Source organism: Chenopodium album, chromosome 13 (assembly GCF_948465745.1).
Source record: "Chenopodium album chromosome 13, dcCheAlbu1.1, whole genome shotgun sequence".
Taxonomy (NCBI): Eukaryota; Viridiplantae; Streptophyta; class Magnoliopsida; order Caryophyllales; family Amaranthaceae; genus Chenopodium; species Chenopodium album.
In genome coordinates this window covers 21,305,219-21,322,228 of record NC_137846.1, presented here as the reverse complement: position 1 = coordinate 21,322,228, position 17,010 = coordinate 21,305,219, and the positions used below count along the sequence as shown (strand labels likewise).

The following is a 17,010-nucleotide window of genomic DNA, read 5'->3' as shown; positions in this document are numbered from 1 at the left end:
CTCGATCCGGATAGCGCAGCCTCGAAGAAGAGGGTATGGAACGAGGGAGTAGGGGTTGTGCGCCCGCCCCATGCTCATGCGCGCTCGTGCCCCTGTCATGCGCGCCCGCATCATGGGAGCAGGGGATTTTCCTCGTGCGACCATAGATGCATCCTATGCGCTCCACTTGATGAACATTACTTTTTAATGTCAGCGCAGCATGAGAGCGTAGCCTTGAAGACTTGGAGGTTGAACCCTTTGACTTTTGAGCTACAAATGGAATGATAGGCTTGCACTTTAAGCTTCATAAAACCCGAGGAAGAGCCATGGAGAGCCTTGGACACCACCATTCTCCTGTAAATAACGAAAAGCAAACAAATAAAAAAGAAAAGGCAAAATAAACCAAGAAAATGCAAGAAAACGAGAAAACAACTAAGAATGCACAAACTATAGAAAAAGGTTGAAACTAGAGAAAAATAGATAAAATGGGCTATAGAAGCAACTAAAAGTCATCCTAAAAGAGGCTAAAAGAGTGCCATAAATGACACTCATCAAATGCATATACTCAAGTGCATGGCATAAATAAATCAACATCCTACCAAACATGACAAAATACCCTCCCTCAAGCTTGAATGAGACAACATGCTCAAACATAAACCAAAGAATCAATTGGAGGGGAAAAGAAAGAAACCATTCTAACAAACCAACTGTAGACACCTGATTGTGTCTCCCTAAAAACCAAACCCAATGATGAGTACTTTTTATGTAATTGATATAGAGTAAGGTGAAATTTGAAGAGTCTCGTGAATTCTTCTGTTTTCTAAAATGTTCTAACAAAAATAATTCATTTTTGTTTTCGAAAATCATTCATTTCGTATTCTATTTATAAAAACCGTCCAATGTAGTTTAGTATAGTCCATAATCAGTGTCCAATAATTGTTTAATTTGATGTGGCATTAAAAGACCTTTCCAACGATATATTATAAGCCCAATTTCGAGTTATCACAAGGAAGTTATGGCCAAAATACTAAACTAGGCCTAAGACGAGTTTTATGTGCGACCCAATGATCATGTGGAGGGTCCATTAATCTTAGTTATATTTCTAAAACAATTAGTATTAATAAGAATATTCTATGAGTTTCTAAAAGATCTTAATTATCATTTTTGAAAAGATAAGATAAAGAGTTTGAAATTGAATAAAACTCCTCTTTTTGAAAGTCCTAATTTTATTCGAAATGAAAGACGTTCAAAGAAAGTCAGACATTATCTTCGTGTCTCATATTTTTTTATCAAAATCTTAGATGGTTGGATAAATCTTGAAATTATCTTTCCAATGATATATATTAATTCCGAGCTATAATGAAAAAGATATGAAAGAAATACGAAACTCTATCCAAAACTGTTACCCTTCCACTATTTCGGAAATATCTTTTATTATAAAAAAATATTTTAATCTTATTCCAATTGTATTAGAAATTAGACTTCAAGATATTTCCAACGACATATTATATGCCTTATTTCAACTTATCAATCAAAAGATATGATAAAAACAAAATCCCCAAAAAACTGTCTTATCGTACCGCGATGACTTTATCGCGCCATGATAGAGCCATCGTGACGCAATAAATCTATCGCCGCGCGACAAAAGGAATTTTAATCCGATTCAAATTTTGACTCTTTTCTTAATTGTATACGGTCGTTTTTCTCTATAAATAGAGTCGATTTTCCACGTTTTCAATCACCAACAATCACCATCTCTCCCTCTTTAAGCTAAAGCTTATTCTTTCTTTCTCTCTCTTAGCCTTTTCAAAACACCATACGTTCATCACGAGACTTAGGCACACCTAGCCAAGCTCGAAGTTCTCTTTGCCCTAGAGGTGAAAGGTTGATAATTTCTGAGGTTTGGTCCCAAATCCCTATTTCAATTATTTAAATTAATTGTTTGATTTAATTTTTTCATTGAATTTACTAACGTGTTTATTATTTTGATAGAAAGAGATACGAGGCAACAAAGTAAGTAGTTTCATTGTTATATATCTTTAGAAAGCATGTTTAGATTATTTTAATTCCTAGTATCATGTTAGGATGTCTTTATGATTTCTAGTATCATGTTTTGGGTATTAACTAATATTTCTAATATCATGTATGTTTCTGGTATCATGCTTAGGTTGCTTCCTATTTCTTATATCATGTATGTTAGTATCATGTTAGGGTTATTGATTTGATCTTTAATGTTTAGTGACATGCTAGGATTTGTTATTAATCTTGTTAGTATCCTGCCTAGGATCTTGCTATTATGATGCTTTAATGAGAATATTATTATGATGATGATGACTTGTTGTATCAAAATTATTATGTTGCTTGATATGTTATTGTTATTGCTTGATCATGCCCTCTCTTATAGGTTTAAAGGGAATTTGTACTTGAAATCACGCTTAATAAGATAATTAATAATTTTATCTAGGCTAATATGATTTAAATTCAAGTGATCGCCAATAGTAGATTTGTTTGTGCATTAATATTCAACCAATATAGATTAAACAAGTTTAGGGCTAATATAATGATTGTATGTTAGTCAGAAAGTGCACATGAATATGAGAAGAATAAAGTAGAGGCCTATTTTTAGGGTAGCTTCAATCTTTTTTAGGTTGAATTTGTACCTTCATCCCCGAATATCTAGTCATGGTTCCGGACCACTATGAAGTTAGCAATCTCTTGGATCGTGAAGGGGTGTAACTTTCACCCTGTGAACGGTTTACAAGTTCCTAAAACTTGTTGGTGACTCTTTTGCTCTAGCTTCCTTCCCTTTTGACGCCACCATGCTTAAGTGTATGATCACAGTGGGGCTCAAGTGTGGGATGCTTGAAATATTCCCTACAGTTTTTTGGCGACTCCACTGGGGAGAATTTCTATTTTAATTTCTAAAATTTGTTTAAGCAACAATTTAGGATGATTGGATGAGACTTGAAACGTTCTAAGTATTCATGTGCGTAATTTTTATTGACATTACTAGCATAAGCATAAATAGGTCTGCATTGGAAAGACCATCCGTAATGCGTAAAAAACATAGGCTTTTTACTTGTAGGAAATTTGGGATATATCTTTCACAACTAGCTAGAATCGAAAAAACACTGCAAAAATCGGAAAATTCTAATAACACAGAAAATTGCCGAGGCATGTAGGAAAATTCTAGTGCGATGGCTCTGTCACGACACGATAGCAATATCGTGGAGCGACTGGGCCATCTCCTCGCGATGGTCCCTGTTTTCTCGCGCCATGTTCTTCCAATACCAAGCCAGAAGTCTGCCTTTTTTCTTTGACCGGTTCTAGTAATGTTTGGCCGATTTTACTTCCTGATTGAGTTTTTCCCTCTTTTTTTAAACCCATCTGTGTTCTACATATGGCTATAACCCCCTAGGAATTCACGCTCCATCTACCCAATCGAACGCTCATTGCAACGAAGGGTACATCCGAGTTTGTGAATTTACTAAACCATGGAAGCAAGTTTAACTTGTAGGGTCACATCCATACGTGCCAACCCTTCTAAAGGTAAGGCTTCCGCGCGATGCATCCAGACTCATAACCATGGACCCTTTTTTACAACCCTAATCCTTGAACTTTAGAGAACTAGATCAATGGTTAGTTTGCAAACTCATTGCATCATATTGTGACTACTTGACTACTTGTGCATCTCTTGTTTGTCCATAACTTATATGTGATTAAACTAACCGCTTGTTTGACATGTGATTATAAATATGCTTAAGTAAGCTAACCAATGACTAAAGGACTTTTCAATTAATTGATTAATTAATTTGAACCAATAAATATGCCTAAAATCGAGTCATAGTTCCTTTGAGTCAACCTGGATTTTTATTCCCGTATACTGCACAAGCATCAACTTGTTTTGGTCATAACCGGAGTTCTAGAAAGAATTAAGAGTCGTACAACCTATGGATCTATAGCCCCCAGTTTTATCTTTCATTTGGAGTTGGTTTCGTCCAATACGAATTGACAGATCAAAAGTTATGACTAAAATACTACAGCCTGTCCAGTTTAGTGCACATACGTGAGGTCTTAACTTAGTCCTTGCTCGAGTTTAGTCACATAGTCTAGTCACATGGTCATGATACGAGTCTTGAACATATCACTTACAGTCACGAGTCTTCACGCACTTTGTATATGTGTCACCATGACCATGTCTTAGGTCCATGCATGAGTCATTCTTTCCGTCATTTAAGTTGGGAACCACTCTATTCCTAAATTCTTCTAAATCACCTTCTTTCCACATGCATTCTCCATACATATCATTCCCCTCGTTACTCTATAATCTTTCCTGTCATCCATGCATGTTGAATTGAGTTTGAGTCAAATGATTAATAATAAGTATCCATAACTTCCCTTTTCTACAGCACTTAGTTGAGAAAGGAAGGGCGATTAATCAAAGACAACACCTTCATTCAAGTACTACTCTTTGATAAACTGATCCGTCAAAGAAGGAAAGCTAAGAAAATGGCTACCCAACAAGAAGTTGATGAGTTGAAGCAAAACATGAATAACCTGACTGAGATTTTGAAGACTCTCGTTCTACAAGTTAATGATCCTAGCAAGCAACAACGTCTTGAGCACGTGGAAGAAAGCCTTAGCAAAGTTTCCAACGATTATAAGTATCAAGGAATTAGCTCGCAAGGGGCCTTAGTGGACAAGGTACTTTTTCCGCAGAAGTTCAATGCCAATGACATCCCTAAATTCAAGCCTACCGACAACCCTTATTTTCATTTAAGAGCTTTCAAGACTATAATGAGTATTAAGGCAATTGACAAGAAGGTCTTCCCTTCAATATTCTCACTATCTCTTGAAACCGTTTGTCAACAATGGTTTTTCTCCCTAGAAAAGGAGAAGACCTCCTCCTAGTACTCTATCACAAACGCTTTCATTGATAAATACAAATGTAACATTCAAGTTGAGACTGACCATAGAGAACTCGAGATGTTGAGACAAAAAGAAAACGAAGGATTTACTTCTTTCTTCAACAAGTGGAGGGAAACTTCCGCTAAGATGGTCGAGGCCCCTACTGAAAAAGGAGTCTGTAAGGATGTTCATAAATAACCTCCAAGAGAAGTATTCAAAGCATTTGAAATAGAAACACAACTTGAATACTTTCAAGGCCGTCTATAACATAGGCATTGACATTGAAGACGATCTTGCAAAACCAAAAGCTACTAACCATAGTAACAACAGTGGCTGGAAAGGAAAGAAGAACGACAATCCTTCTTCTTCTGAAAATACCTACTCTAGCAACAATGTTAGTACTGTTGACCTTAATGAAGTTTTATCCATAGACAAACAAGGACCTAAAAAACAACTGAGGAAAGAGTTCACCCCTATTGGGATTAGCTACGATACTGCCTTCGATCGACTCCATGCCAAGTGACTCATCACTCCTATTGGACCTATTCAAGATCCCGCACCTGAAAAGAGGTTGCCTAGTTGGAACCCAAATGAACACTTCAAGTACCAGCAAGGTAGGGGTCATACTATTGAAAGTTGTTGGAAGCTAAAGGAGGCCATCCAATATTTGATTGATAATAACAAGCTTCCTATACCTCTAGCTAGCAAGAAGACCGAGTGATGATAAAGCACAAGACACGAGGCGGGCTTCAACGACAAGATTTCGTGACCTTTTTTTCTTTTTCCCCAAATTAAGTCTACCATAGGCATCCCCCATCTTTCTCACTAGCTTAGATTTAGAGTTTGTTTTTACCTTTTCCATTTTAATAAAATAAGCATTCATTTTCTTGCATATGATCATTGCATTGCATTGCATAAAAAAAAATTATAAAAAAAAAAATCATTGTCGGGCTAAGCACAAAGTATACCAATGATTTAAGGCATCCCTGATAGCCATATCATATCACTTTCACCCTTTAAAAATATAATTCCTTTCTTGATAAAAACACTTTGATTCTCGTTTAACGATAGACCTTTCTTCTTTCAACCCATATCTACCTAACCTTGGGATGGGATGGTGTGCAACTTATGCAAGTTTTAAATACAAAAGCTTGAGTGATTTTACCTAGATGTCAAAAATTCAAAAAAGCAAAAAGCAATAAAAATGTGCAAAAGGGCAAGTGTTCCAATGTCTTTGATATGAATATATCTTTGATAAGAACACATCTCAGATTGCGTCTCTTATCGAGTGCTCGGTACCGTGCCTGAGAAATATGAATGCCAAGTGAGTGATAGACCGCATGATCGGGATTGCCCACACTTATTCAAAATAAAAAATAAAAAAAAATAAAAAAAAATAAAAAAAAAAAAGCAAAAGCAAAAAAGAGAGAGTAAAAATATAAACAAAAGAGAGTTCAAAAGTGAGAAACCTCAAGCATACAAATACAAAGATTCAAAAGCAAGGTTGCACCCCTTGGGGGCTTATCTAGGGTCTTGAGCCTTTATCCCCTTCTTCTTCAACCTTTAGCCTAACCACGTTACAACCCTTCAAAGACCACTTTGAGGTATACACACACTTGTGGAAGGTTCGGCTAGAGCTACGTTTGGCCTGATTCCTAACGGATACGTAGGCAACCTCACATTGGGGTGCGGTCGTAACAAAAATGCATTCATACATTTACATTCATATTTATATTCATGCATGATCATATCAAAGGATATCCATTGCTCATCCCTTTCCATTTAAAGCTAGACTTGGGGGCTTGATCCCTATATCATTAGCCTACCCAGCCTAAGAGTCACTATCATTTGACTCTTCTCAAAATATATTCCACACCGTTAGCCTTTGCAGCCTAACTTTAGTGTCACTTTCACACACATCACAGATACATGACCAAACAAACCTTCCCTTAGGATTCCTTTGTCATGAAATCTTAACACAACGCTGAGGCATGCCTTGTCAATCTTAGAATCACTCATCATCATAATCATCATTGCATAATAAAGTATGAAGTACTTAGCCTCCGTGCCTAAGTTACCTAAATAATTTCATCATCGAGTCAACAATTGAGATAGACTAGGATGTTATAATCCTTGCACCCTAAAATACAACGATTGATGCATACACTTGATTGAGCTCATTCAACATGCACCATCAAACACTTTACTTCCTTCTTTTCATGTCTTTCTTTTTTCGGGAGAAAGTTGGTACCCTCCACAAAAATGACGGAAAATTTTTATTTTTTCTGCATTTTCGAGTCACACGAGCACAATCACACGATACAATGAACACACGAGTCATGTACGTTGAGTCACGTCATGTCACATACATCGAGTGGAGTTTACACCTTGAGTCATGTCGAGTTACACGTGTCAAAACATATTGAGCCGAGTTGATTTAAAGCACATTGAGTCACGCAATGAGTCAAATAGCACCAAGCTTTAGGTCAACCCTAAGAAAAACATGAGCAAAGTCCTATGGTAAAAAAAAAATATACGAGTACGCTAAAAGGCAATTTGATTGAGCGCAAATGAACAAAAGACGACATCAACAACAACAAAGCTAAACGAGAAGAAAAAGCTCTAACTTTGATTCAAGCACATTGCAGCATAAACAACGCAGCACGATGCTCCCTGACGCAGCGCGATACACTATGACGCGGCGCGATAGATCTGTCACTGCGCGATGGCTCTGATTTCGCTTGTGATGGTCTCACCACTCGGATTGGTTGGTCCGTGACTAATCCATGTAAGCCTCTTGATGTAGCATTCGATCCTTTTGAACAATTGATAGATATTCAATTGGTAATCATCCCGATTACAGTTTTGATTGATGATTGGCCTGATGATAGTCATATGAACACCGTTGAAATGACACCTTTGATTAGTAGTCAGCCCGATTACAACTTGATTGAAGATCAGCCTGATGATGATTAAATTATCGATTGGATATTGATTGAGCGGATTTGATAAAATGATTAAGATAATCACAAAGAATTCCTAGGATGGAAGATTTCTACAAAAATCCATTTGAAGACTTTAAGAATCTTAAATGTGGTTCTTAAGATAAATTTTCCAAAGATGAAAAAGTCAATTACTTCTAGGAGTAAAGACAAGAAGATTTGAAGACTCAAGATGAAGAAGCCTTCGATAGGAGACTATAAGATTAAAGGGTCTCTCGCTTTGATTTGAGAAGGTCGGTTTGAGATAAAGCGGTCTTTGGTAGCTTTTGCTATGATTGGGAAGATTATCATTTGATTTGAGAAGGGAGGTTCGATATGAAGCGATCTTCAGTAGCTTTCGCTATGATTGTGAAGGTTATCATTTGATTTGAGAAGGGAGGTTCGAGATAAAGCGGCCTTCGACAGCTTTCGCTAAGATTGTGGGGGTGTCACCTAGATTTGAGAAGATAGCATGAGATGGGTGATCTTCGACAGCTTTCGCTAAGATTGTGGGGGTTGTCACCTAGATTTGAGAAGATAGCACGAGAGGGGCGATTTTCGACTGCTTTCGCTAAGATTGTGGGGGTTGTCACCTAGATTTGAGAAGATAGCACGAGATAAGCGATCTTTGACGGCTTTCGCTAAGTTGGTGGGGGTTGTCACCTAGATTTGAGAAGATAGCACGAGATTGGCGATCTTCGACGACGGTCGCTAAGATTGTGGAGGTTGTCACCCAGATTTGAGAAGAATGGTTCGTGATGAGGCGGTCTTCGACGACATTCACTATGATTGTGAAGGTTGTCACCTTGATTCGAGAAAATAGCTCGTGATGTAGTAGACTTCGACGATGTTCCCTAGGATGTGGAAGATTGTCACAACAAATGAAGATAGCGAGGCATTGTTACCTTCATATGGCGTTCATGAGGCAATGTGGAGGTCGTCACAACAAAATGTAGCAACAAATCGGTTACTCTAGAGACGTGTGCTCAACGGTGCAAGATATGCGTTTCTTAACTCTTTTATCTATTTAAGCTAACGCTGGTTTGCAGGTATCGGAGTTACAAGAGTGATTTAGGGTTGCAGAACGTTCTGAATCATTCTCCGTCCCTATCGCTACTTTGAATTTTGTTTTGGAAACTTACGTTTCTCCAAACTCATTCAAAGTGGGGGCTTCTATAGACACCTGATTGTGTTTCCCCAAAACCCAAACCTAGTGATGAGTACTTTTCATGTCATTGATATCGAATAAGGTGTGCAAAGAGTCTCGTGAATTCTTCTGTTTTCTAAAATGTTTTAATAAAAATATTCATTTCTGTTTTCGAAAATCATTCATTTCATATCCTTTATGAAAAACGTCTGATCTAGTTTAGTATAGTCTATAATCGGGTCCAATAATTGTGTAGTTGGATGGGGCTTGAAAAGACCTTTCCAACGATATATTATAAGCCCAATTCCGAGTTATAACGAGGAAAGTTATGCATACTAAACTGGGCCTAAAACGAGTTTTATGTGCAACCCAATGATCATGTGAAGGGTCCATTAATCTTAATTATATTTCTAAACCAATCTATAATATTACTAAAGTAGAAACCGCTGACATCATATTGTCCACGTGGCAACTTTATAAGAAAAATTTTCCCGCCTAAATAAAATCAAACCTCATTATATTTTCTTTGGTTTTAAATTTCAAATTTAATTTCTCCTCCTCTCAATTTATCTATACTCTTTAATTTATTTAATTTTCTTCTATCACCAACTATTGGTATCTAATACATCTTTCCCTTATGCTTCATCGAATAAAATACTTTGAAGTATATATATTTGCTATTTTCCTTTATATATTTCAAGTTTAAAATCATTTTTTTATTTCCTTAATTAAAATCATATTGTAAACATCTAACTTTTTTGTATATGCTTAAATTTTCATATTCGATTGTTCTTCTTCAAAATTAATTTTACAAAATTAGCATTTACAACTAATGGTTATATCTCAATAATTTTTCTAATATGTAGGAATACATAAAATATATACTCTATATTTCAAAGAAATCTGTGCATCGCACGGGACTAATCTAGTTAGGATTAATAAGAAGCTTCTATGAGTTTCTAAAAGATCTTAATTATCCTTTTTGAAAAGATAAGATAAAGTGTTTGAAATTGAATAAAACTTCTCTTTTTGAAAGTCCTAATTCTATTTGAAATAAAAGACGTTCAAAGATAGTCAGATATTATCTTTGTGCCTCATATTTTTTATCCAATTCTTAGACGGTTGGACAGATCTTGAAATTATCTTTCCAATGATATATTTTAATATTAATTCTGAGCTATAACGAAAAAGATATGAAAGAAATACGAAACTTTATCCAAAACTGACACCCTTCCACTATTTTGGCCGTATCTTTTATTCTACAAAATATTTTATTCTGATCTAATTGGGTTGGAAAGTAGACTTCAATAGCTTTCCAACGACAAATTATATGCCTTATTTCGACTTCTGGATTAAATGATATGATAAAAACAAAATCCACGAAAAATTGTCTTATTGCGCCGCAATAAAGCCATCGCAACGCGATAAATCTACCGTCACGCGATAAAAAGAATTTTAACCCGATTCAAATTCTAACTCTTTTCTAATCATATACGGTCATTTTTCTCTATACATAGGGTCGATTTTCCACGTTTTCAATCACCAACAATTACCATCTCTCTCTCTTTAAGCTAAATCTTATTCTTTCTCTCTCTCTTGATTTCTAAGCCTAGCCTTTTCAAAACACCATACGTCCATCACGAGACTTAGACACACCTAGCCAAGCTCGAAGTTGCCTTCGCCTTAGACGTGAAAGGTTAATAATTTCTGAGGGTTTGGTCCCAATCCCTATTTCAATTATTTAAATTAATTGTTTAATTTAATATTTTCATTAAAGTTACTAACGTGTGTATTGTTTTGATAGAAAGAGATACGAGAGAACAAAGTAAGTATTTTCATTGTTATATATCTTTAGAAAGCATGTTTAGATTATTTTAATTCCTAGTATCATGTTAGGATGTTTTTATGATTCCTATTTTCATGTTTTGGGCATTAACTAATATTTCTAATATCATGTATGTTTCTGGTATCATGCTTAGGTTGCTTCCTATTTCTTATATCATGTATATTAGTATCATGTTAGGGTTAAAGCTTTGATCTTTAATGTTTTGTGACATGCTAGGATTTGTTATTAACCTTGTTAGTATCATGCCTATGAACTTGCTATTATTATGCTTTGATGAGAATATTGTTATGATGATGATGACTAGTTGTATCAATATTATTATGTTGCTTGATATGTTATTGTTATTGCTTGATCACGCCCTCTCTTGCAGGTTTAAAGGGAATTTGTACTTAAAATCACGCTTAATAAGATAATTAATAATTTTATCTTGGCTAATATGATAGATTTGTTTGTGCATTAATATTCAACCAATATAGATTAAATAGGTTTAGGGCTAATATAATTATTGTATGTTAGTCAGAAAGTGCACATGAATATGAGAAGAATAAAGTAGAGGCCTATTTTAGGGCAGCTTCAATCTCTTTTAGGTTGGATTTGTACCTTCATCCCCGAATATCTAGTCATGGTTCCGGACCACTATGGAGTTAGCGATCTCTTGGATCGTGAAGGGGTGTAACCTTCACCCTGTGAATAGTTTACAAGTTCCTAAAACTTGTTGGTGACTCTTTTGCTCTAGCTCCCTTCCCTTTGGACGCCACCATACTTAAGTGTATGATCATATTGGGGCTCAAGTGTGGGATGCTTGAAATATTCCCTACACCAACACATGTTTAACAAGTCACCAGCCATTAGAGGAAGATCAAGGAAAGATATTACCGGATATAGGTGGGTGTAAATACCCGCAAATGACCCAATTAAACCTTTCAAAGCAAAATTCCTCTAGAATTGAATCTTGATTTCCATATGCTAGCAAAAATAGGAGTCAAACTTCCTTGATTCTTGATCCAATACCAATGCACCAAGGTATATCAAGTTATGTACCTAACAAAAAGCACTTAAACATTTCCACGAGAGAAAATCTATACTAAAAAGAAAAGAAAAAGAAAGCAATAAAACATGTGTTACTTCCCGAGAAACGCTTTCTTAAGGTCCAAGCATGACTGCTCTAATAAAATAATATTGCAACAAACACAAGAGCTTGTCAAATGCACTACTACACATTTCATAGGATAAACGGTAGGCAAATGACAGGAGGAGAATGTGTAACAAGATTATTGCACGCAAGCGAGGAGGGAGATGCCAAAAGAGAAAAGAAAAATCAAGAAAAGAAGAAGAAGAAGGCAAAACCTCCTCAAAATGTTTTTAGGTGGCACAATTACCCAATTCCTTAATAATGGGAGGCTGAGAAGGAAAAAGCTCATCAAACAAGAGAGGGTCCTCAATAGGCTCTATGACAAAAGAGGGGAGGAACATAGGATAGTAGGGGATGTGGTCAAATTTCCTTGAAAAAGGGACATGAGAAAAAGGGATAGTAGCAATGGTTTCACAAATGAGGGACATGAGAAGAAGGGATAGTAGCAATGGTCTCACGAATGAACTCTTCCTCACCACCATTCCTCAAATCACCAATAAGAGCATGGAAATTAATCATAGAGTCCTCAAAAGAAGAACACTCATGATCTCCATCTCCCTCAAACATCCAACCTCTAAGAGAAACCACATCTTCCTCTCTATCACACCGATGGATAACAACACCTTCAATATCCTCAAATCCTAGAGTCACAAAACCATGCATGAAAGGATAAATGTTTCTCTCAAATGCATCCCTTTCCCATGAAGCATTGTCAATGAACTCTCTTAAAAGGCTATAATGTTTTGTTACACCTTCAACGAACATACTAGTTATAACCTCAATAGTGTCCAAATCATGGATAGAAGGGTCACAAACATGCAAGGTAGACTCATCAAAATGGGGAAGGGGGTTAGAATCCTTAAAATCGACATTTTCTTCATTCTCAACTCCTCCACCATCACTCAAGGTACTCTAAATCTCTCTTTGAAGCTCAAACTCATCATCATCCTCCTCATGAATTCCCTCAACCAAAATTGAAGATGGCTCACTCAAATCCTCACCAAGGGAAGCTTTCAAAAGGGGTGAATAAGGGGAAAGATGGCATTCAAGATAAAAAGGGGAATGAAAAGGATCAAAATCCTTAAAAATTCTCTCATCACAAGAAAATCTCCCCTCACCTTTACACTCTTGGCCCACATCATCCTCAAAAACACTCTCACACTCCAAGTGAGGTGCCTCACATCCATTTCCAACAACCCTAGCATTCATCACTTGGGCAAGTCTCTCTTTTCTCAATTTTTGTTCCTCTTGAAAATCATGGACTTGTTGGGTGAGGTTTTGTATTTGGGCAAGAATTTGGGCATCAATGTTATTGGGTTGAGGTTCACAATCACCATTAACGTGCATATCATCAACATTAGAACACACCTCATCACAATGAGCATAAGAGGAGGGATTATCATGCATATTTGGATCATCACAAGGCATACTAGAAGCATAAAGAGAATTCATGCAAAAATTATAAGAATCTTGACATTGAGAATCAAAACAAGAAACATGACATTCTCTATCATAAGAATCTCTAGCAAGCCATGTCAAGAGATTCCAAGCATCATGCGTAGACAAAAGATGGAATCTACCATTATACATATTCTCAACCATTCCCCTAGTATACTCATTCATGCCCCAATAAGCTATACTACAAGCATCACTAAGAGAACACCCATGGAAACTAAGAAAACCATCTAATCTATCAAAGTAAGCATAAAAGGGTTCATCATCAAATTGAGGAAAAGATAAGCATGCCATTTTTGTTACACAAAGAAAAGAAAATAAAACAAAAATTAAAACTATACACAAGAATCTAGATAATCTAATAACCACAAACTAATGAATGCCTTAGTCCCCGGCAACAGCGCCGAAATTTGATTGTGGGAAAGTAGGTCGTTGGGCTACTACCCTAATCAAATTAGAAATTTATATGCCTAAACTTACACCAAACTAGTTAGTGGCAAGTAAAGGGTCGATCCTCGAAGACTAAGTGCATCAATTTATGCTAATTAAACTAGTAGGATAGTCATGATATAGAGAGAGGTACAACTAAAACACCACTTAGAGCAAACAACGAAAACTAAGAAAAGTGGAATCCAATTACATCAATGCATTCAACATCAAAATTGCAATTAGTGAAAATGATCTCAATTAGGAACGATCAACACACTCAACTCACTCCCGCACAATTAAGCATGCTAATTATCCTACTAAGCTAATTCACTCTCGTGCAACTAACCTAACATAGGTATGGAAGAATTTAGACTCTCAAACAACTCACTTTCCGCACAATTGATTGAAAGCACAATTAAGAACATAGAATCAATTTGCTAGAAAGACGCTAATCCGTATAAGCATCATCCATACACAATAATCAAGAATCAATTGCATACAAATCACAATCAATCATTCAATTCATCAACATAACCTTCATCCATTTCCCTAGAACAAAATCTAAGCAAACATGATGAACAAAAACATGGAAAACAAGCTAAAACAAGAATTAACGCAAGAATCAAACTAGTAAACTAATTAACTACTAAAATCAACAAACAATTAAGCAAAAACAAGAATTAAAGAAAGCAATAAAGGTGAGAGAAAGTTAAAAAAGCTCATTGAATAATTGAGGAGAGAATCCACAAATGTGCTTCTTCGAAATCTCAAATTTCCATTGAAATCCAAGCTTTCTCTCTTTAAGACTACTCCTAAACTAGAGAGAGAAAATCCTAATCTAAGCCTAATCCTAATTAGAGGAGAGAGAAAATGTAAAAACTTTGATTAATTCCATCCCCCAAGTCTAAAGAAGGTCGTCCTCTTTATATTACGAGAAGAAAAAGAAGGAAAATCGGCAATTTAATGCGAAGAAGACCCAGAAACTTGTGCATGCGGCGGACAAGGCCACGCCTGCGGTGGCCAGAGGTCGCGCTCGCGGCAGGGCTTCCCCCAACCATCTACATGAAGCTGGACAAGGCTGGAAAAACTTCTGGCCGCGCCCTCGGCGGCAAAAGAGAGCTACTGCGCAAAGGGAGGACTGTCGCGACATGGTGCAAGTTGCCGCGCCACGGTGGTCACTACCGGGCAGCGATGTTGATTGTCGTGCAACGGTGGCTGTGCTGCTGCCTACTGCCGCTTGTGCTGCTGCTTTGTTGCTTGTCGCTTGCTCTTGCTTACATCTTTTTGTTTCAAGTCATCTTCTAGTGAAATTTTCGGCCTTCTCTCGGGTCATAAACATCGAAGAAAGTGCCAAACCCTACACAAATAGACCAAGAGAGAAAAGAGTGAAAGATCACATAGAAAAACACGCAAATCAGGCTTGAAATAAACCAAGCGAAAAGCATATTATTCACAACTAAGGCTTAAAAACATAAAATAAGACAATAATAACTAAAAAAAGACTAAACGTACTAGAAATAGCCAAGAAAGACCAAAATAAACCTAAAACTAAGGGAGAAAGCCACCCTAAAATGTGTCATAAATGACACTTATCATTGGAAATGACACTGATCGAAGAAAAATTGCTTGGATTCAAACGCCTATAGCTTATATTCTAGGAATCTTCATGGGGAGTATGAACTATCATTGGAAATATTTTCAAGTCTAGTTTCCAACGCAACTTGAATTACTTCAATCCGATATGTAGAAATCAAGTTATGATCAAAAGAGTGAGCAAAGGTCAGTTTTGACATATTGTTCATCATCGTTTAAATTCGTTTCTAACTCAAATTCATTTCCGAAAGATGCATAGCGACGCTTGTGAATTCTATATTCATTCCTCATACATATAAATCTCAAAATCAACATCCACGAACATGGGATCTTCGATTAATAAACTCAATTGACCGGCTTCCATCTAAATTTCATCCAAATCAACTCCAAACAGTTCAAAAGCGTTCAAATGACTATGAAATCACCTAAAACATTAAGAAAAACACAAAACGGAGCATAATAGAGTACAAAACAAACAACTTATGCATTTGCGACCTAAAAAGCAACAAAAGACCCTAAAAGCAACTATAAAACTAGCATAACGTGCTTATAAATCCTATATAAAAATGATTCATCACAGATGTCGACGACTGCTTAGAGCCGACTCTACTCTAATAAAGTTTTTTTTTCAGAGTGACTCCGGATCTGTTTGAGAGGCTTCCTTCTCTTTGCTTAAGCGCTCATTGGATTCTTGGGTTGTAGCAAGGTCAACCACCTTGGTATTTTTTGTAGGCTTCCCTTATTTAATCGAGGGTCATCTCGTTAGAAGACATTTATGCAAATTTGAAAGAAGTAAATTCATAGGGGTGAAGATTTTAATCTAGCTGTAGCCCCACAGACAAGGCTAGGTTAATTCAAATTTTGTAAGATTTGTGGTGACTAAGGTTGCGAAATAACTAAATTAAATCTAACAAATGTAAAAATGTGTAAAGGAAACAAGAACACAAGAATTGGTGACGCGAAAAACCCAAAAAGTTAAAAATCACAAATAGAATGAGGGTGTACCAAACTTTCACTATAGTAAAGAAATAATAGAAGGAAAAGTATAATGATGATGGGATGTTGTGTGTTCGTCCAAGAAGGAGTCGCCACTATACAAAACCAAGCTAGGTTTCTACTAGCCGTTGGAGTGTAGAGTGAAGATTGGGAGGAGTTTCTTGATTTTGGCCACGTTCATTCACCCTTAGGAAATTTGGTTATTCGCATACTTATCTCTTCAATAGAGTTTTGTGAGGCTGGGCGTAGACTCGACCTCGAATAATTATCTTTTCCTAAGGAATCGGGAATTAGTTGTTGCCTTTGTCGCTAACAATGACTTCTGTTGGTGACGATACAATATGTCGTCGACTCGTTTCTTTGCTACACTCACTTAAATTACCTATGGCGAGCAATCTAGCTATCCTTAGTTTAAATTAACTATCCTAATAGCGCTTGATTTACATTCATAAAACATCCCGGGTTAAGTACAAAGCGTGTTTCAGACCTTGGGTAGTGACTCATTTTGAGTATAATTGATAAAGTAGGAAGTGTTGCTCCCCCT

General features: G+C 36.5%; 1 pseudogene; it reads right to left on the bottom strand.

Annotated features, from left to right (window-relative positions):
• Positions 1-17,010, bottom strand: part of LOC145575372 (uncharacterized) — a 290,973-nt pseudogene that overhangs the window by 234,509 nt on the left and 39,454 nt on the right.